Source organism: Lemur catta, chromosome 7 (genome assembly GCF_020740605.2).
Source record: "Lemur catta isolate mLemCat1 chromosome 7, mLemCat1.pri, whole genome shotgun sequence".
NCBI lineage: Eukaryota > Metazoa > Chordata > Mammalia > Primates > Lemuridae > Lemur > Lemur catta.
Window position 1 is genome coordinate 29,379,495 of NC_059134.1, and position 6,000 is coordinate 29,385,494.

Sequence of the window (6,000 nt, forward strand, 5' to 3'; positions counted from 1 at the left end):
GTGACTTAAGCAAACAAGGGCTTGTTTTTTCTTATACAACAAAATATATAACAATTAGAAGGTGGCTGCTGGTGCATATCAGCTGCTCAATGATGCTGCTATTTAGCACGTTAGCTTTCATTTTTATGTGGGCTACATTATAGGTTACACATGAAAGCTGATGCTCTTCATGATATTCAAGATATCAGTTTTATATGAGGCAGAAAGAGAATGTTGGGAGGGACCACATCAGAAGCACCTGTCAATTATTTCCTTTGCCATGCAGAAGCTTTTTAATTGGATTAAGTAAAACGTATTTATTTTTGTTGTTCTGCATAGCAAAGGAAATAACCAACAGAGTGAATAGACAACCTACAGAATGGGAGATAATATTTGTGAAGCATACATCCAAGAAAGATCTGATATCCCGAATCTACAAAGAACTCAAATAAATCAGCAAGAAAAAAAACAACCCCATCAAAAAGTGGGCAAAAGACATAAACAGAAGTTTTTCCAAAGAAGATAAGACAAATGGCCAGCAAACATATGAAAAAAATGCTCAACATCACCAATTATCAGGAAAATACAAATTAAACTACAATAAGCCTGTAATCCTAGCATTCTGGGAGGATCACTTGAGCTCAGGAGTTCGAGTTTGCAGTGAGCTATGACCATACCACTGTAAGACTCTGTCTTCAAAAAAAAAAAAAAAAACCCTAAAATGAGATACTACTTTACCTCTATCAGAATAGCCATTATTAGCCATTATTAAAAAAATCAAAAAATGATAGATGCTGGTGTGAATTCAGAGAGAAAGGAACCCTTATACAATGTTGGTGGGACTGCAAATGAGTACAACCTCTATGGAGAACAATAGATTTCTCAAAGAAATAAATGAAAAAGAAACCATTTGTTTAAGAAATGCCACTGCTGGATATCTACCCAAAGGAAATGAAGTCATCTTATCAAAAAGACACCTGCACTTGAATGTTTATTGCAGCACAATTCACAGTTGCAAAGATGTGGAATCAACCCGTATCCTTTAATTCATGAGTGAATAAAGGAAATGTGATACACACACACACACACACACACACACACACACACACACACCATGGAGTACTACTCAGCCATAAAAAGGAATGAAATAATGTCATTTGCAGCAACATGGATGGAACTGGAGACCATTATCCTTAGTGAAGTATCTCAGGAATGGAAAACCAAACACCATACGTTCTCATTAATAAGTGGGAACTAATGGGTGGGTATCATTGCACACAAAATGATATAAAGGACATGAGAAACCAAGAAGGGAAAAAGGCAGGAAGGTGCGTGTGGGATAAAAGCTTACCTGTTGGGTACAATGAACACTATTCTGGTGATGGGCACACCAAAACCCCTGACTTAAGTATTATACAAAATATCCATGTAACAAAAACACTTGTATCCCCTTAATTAATATTTTGAAATAAAAATATTAATGAATAAAAACAAATATCTATTAACCATATTTTTACTTTCTAATATTTTAGCAAGCCATTCACTCAACACTGTCCAAAAAATACCCATTGACTGTTTATTTACATTTACCTTTATTTTAGCAATTTCTTCCCATGTTCTAAACAGCAGAACAGTCATCCAATGAATAGTGCCATTTGTTAAATTCAGTTTTACAGAAATGCTTAAAATCCCTATCATCTGGTCTAGATCCAAACACTGTACTAAATTCTAGAGATGCAAAGATGAATAATATACTAAGACATTGTCCCTATTTTTACAATGCTTCTATTTAGTGAGAAGAAGATACACATAAATAAAAATAACTAAAATATAAAAAAGAATCTGTCCTTCTCTGGGGAAGGCAAAGCTTTCCCAGAAACAACATCCAGAAAGACTTTTCCGTAGGTCACGTTGGTCAGAATCAGGTTATATAGCCTTTCGTAGGTACCAGAGTGGCTGTGAAAACGAAAGTAGATTGTCATGCTTGATTTATATCCTAGAAGCACATTCCTATCCCAACTAAAATTTGGGTTGTTATAGTAAGGGAAAAGAGGGAATGAATATTTAGTAGGCAAATAGTGGTGTCTGTAGCAGTTATAGTCTCTTTACTTGACAATAAAAGAAATCTACTCAGATTCCCTCAGTTAATGGGGATTTATTGCACTAAATCATGGAGAGAGAGAAAGTCTGGGCAGTAGTCTCAGCAGAGGCTCACTAGGCCTCAAGAGGACATGGATATTGTTAGGGGTACCACAGCATCCTCTTGGCATGGCAGGAGTTCTGGTGGCTGGGTAACTTTTTATTCCTACTCAGCAGTAGGTGACTATTGTTTCATGATGAAAAACTCCATCTGGTCCTCTATATATCTTATCTGACTTCTCTTTTTCCTCTATTACCTTAAAACTTTCTGTCTTGAGCTCCAATCTGACTAGAGTTGCCAGATAAAATACAGTATTCTCAGTTAAATTTTAATTTTAGATAAATGGAAAATACAGTTTTGTATAGATATGACTCATGCAATATTAGCATCATACTTATACTAGAAAATGATTCATCGTTTATCTAAAATTCAAATTTAACTGGGAGTTTTATATTTTTATTTGTTAAAGCTGACTGGTTAGGCAGATCACTAGTGCTAATAGATTTCTAATATTAGTCTACTCTGGCCAGCCCAGAGACAAATAACAGCTTAGAAATCCATCCCTAGCCCAATGAACTGAGATCACCATGGCAGGGTCATGCGAGCAATGTATGAAAACATGTACTTAAGAAATTCCCTGCATCACCAGCCTGTTCAAAAGGGTCTGTGGGAATGGCATTCCCAGAGTGCTGAGACTGGTTCAACAAAAATGCTTATTTCTACCCTGCGCTGTTGTTTTCAAATAGCAGGTACAGGTTTACCTCCATCTCTTTCACACATCTCTGTCTCAGTCAAAGATTCAACAGATATTCTTTTCTAGGCAAAAAATCAACTCACATTCCATAGGCATTTCGGTCTCCACAATGGGTAGGTTTGCAAAGAATAAAAGTTTTTCTTTTGAGTAATGCACATAATTCTCTTCCATTTCTTCCCATTTATTGGAATTCTGTCTTTTGTTAAGTTTTATCTCCTTTTGAGAGATTCAAAGAATAGATAACATCTTCTATGTATGAAGAATAGGTGGCAGATGCTGGACTAGACAAGTAGAGGAACAAGACATGATCAATATTCTCAAAAAATCCTATGATATAGCACCTCTTGTATTATCCTGGATAGAGCTGGAACCCATTCTACTAAGTGAAGTATCACAAGAATGGAAAAACAAGCACCACATGTACTCACCATCAAATTGGTATTAACTGATCAACACTTCTGTGCACATATAGCAAGCAGTAACATTCATCGGGTGTTGGGTAGATGGGAGGGGGAGGAGGGAATGGATATATTCACACCTAATGGGTGCTCACCGTCTGGGGATGGACACACTTGAAGCTCTGACTCGGGTGGGGCAAAGGCAATATATATAACCTAAAGATTAGTACCCCCGTAATATGCTGAAATAAAAAAATTAAAAATCCTAAAATCGGTTTTATAATTTAATATTTTTGTCTAATCCTGCATTCTCCTTTCTTGTTCCTTTTTCCTATTGTTTCATTGAGAAATATGGATTTATAAACTATTGGTTCTTAGCTTTTAAGAATATCTAATGTAAGAAGGCAGCATCTCTAAGAATACCTTTTCTGACTTGCCACCTTCTTGACTGAAGCATTCTTTTACCCGTGTCCTTGTTTTGCTACTCTTTTCCCTGCCTCAGATCTCTTTTGGCCCGAGGACTGCTGACACAAGTAATACTTCTATGCCTAAACAAAGGTCATGCACTGCTCCTAGCTCACACAGAATTGTAATCATTGGATCAAAGAATAATGCACGGTGGGATGTACAATAGAGGTCATCTCATTCAATCCTTACCCAGTGTAGAAGTCCCTCTCTTCAGCCTCTTGGATACAGGATTGTTTAGTCTCTGTGTCAGCACCATATAATATAGCCTGTTCAGTCTTTGAAGTATTATCTAATTATAATAAATCATTTCCAGTGGTGGCTGACATTTGCCTCTTTCTAACACCCACCTGAATGTGAGCCATCCTGCTTCCCTATGGAAGCCTGTCTTAGATTAAAGATGTTCCTCAGCTCCTTGATCAAGTCTTCTACACTTCCACCCTTCCTTTGACTTTTCCTTATGTCACAATGCCAAGATTCCTCCCTATTATGGTTATCCTTCTTCACAATGACCTTCAGCTTATCAGTCTTCATTGTAGAATATGAGGCCTCAAACAAATGCTCTGCCATTAGAGTATTGCCTTCCATCTCTTGTAATTGGTTATAATGAGGAAATTAATGAGTCTAGTGTTTGCTGTCTGGGAGCATGATACAGGGGAGAGAAAATGGCTTCTAGAACTAATCTGATCTGTGCTTGTATTTCATCTCTGCTATTTATTATCTTGAGACCATATACAAGTTTCTTTACCATTTATGACTTCAGTTTTCCCTTCTGTCAAATGAGTAATGATATCTTATCTCCTATGGGGATGAAGAAAAGTATGTAAAGTGCCTTGAAGAATGTCAAGTTGGAGATTTGTAGAGAATTATTTTTTCCTCCATTTTCCCTCAGTTAGGGGAGCACAGAAAAAAATGGCACACTCATGCAATATCAAGGAAAAATATCCTAGCTTTCCCTGTATTTCTGATCTGCGTGAAAAAGTTCATGATTAATGCTTCTCTACTCATCTATTTGATTTTAAAAGCCTTAAAAGGCATGTTTGGGTGTCTAATGGTCACCTCTAATCTGCCATCTCCACTTCCTATTTATGGCCTCTGATGCAAAGTGCCTTATTTGGCTTTGAATGCAGATATTTTCCAGTCCTATAGAAAATAATGGTGACATTTCTTCTCCATAGCTCAATTCTTGATTTCCTCAAAAGTATTAGTCTCAATGGACATTAGCCAGAAGGAGGAAGGATGATTGTTATTTCTCTTGACACTTGAAGGAATAGCATATGATACTGCTACATGAATTGATCATTACAGCTAGTAGAAGCAGCATATCAGTAATTAGATAATAATTGAAAGACAGTATCAGCTTTCCAAATGAGTGTGAGAACTCACCCAGGTTATTTTTTAAAGGAGGTAAGATGTTAATATTCTATCTCTTGCTTTACACAACTGTGTTGAATCCAATAAATTTTAAACTAAATCCATTCCTTACTGCATATAATATTTTAGTGGATCAAAGTCTCTCCCCACCCCCCCAGAGATAACATAGCTTTAAAGAGTTGTGCATTATGCAAAAGAAAACTCTATTATTCTAAGCATGGCTTACCCATTGTGGAGTATGGTGAAAATCATCCCAAAGACTGTGTTAAATAAACAGCATCTGAAATGTTCCTAAAGTCCCTAGTGATGAAATTTGGAAGCCCTATTTTGATATCAGTAGAATTTATTTATTTGCTCTCCACCAGCTCTTTCTCTGGGGAAAATGTAGAGCTCTTTTTTCCACTTCAGAACAGATCTTGCTTTCACTGTGCCAAAGTGGAGTGTTTGAGGGCTGCGGTGGCCACATGGTGGCTCTGGGATTTGTGCCAAACCTGTGCCTGGCTTGGGACTCTGAAAAAAACTGCACCCATTTGGGATTCAGGAAGCAGGAGAAATAAAATGCATTTACCCTCAGGCTGTTCCTAACTGACATCAGAACAGCTAGTCAATGCAGTAAAAAATGTAGCCCTGTTGTTTACTTGGCAACAGGTTGTCCCAGCCCCTGTCACATTAGAGCCGGGCTTGGAAGATACACAAAACTTAAACTATTGGGCACAGGAGGCTATTTTCTGGCTGAATATATTGTTCTGGTGACTTGAATGCCTCAGTAATGATCAATTTAAATTTTGTACTGACTGCTAAACACTGTGTGCATATTTTCTCTTGCCTGTTTTATCTTCTAGTTGTGAAACATCGTATCATGTCTGAATCCTGACTCTAGTTTTGCCACT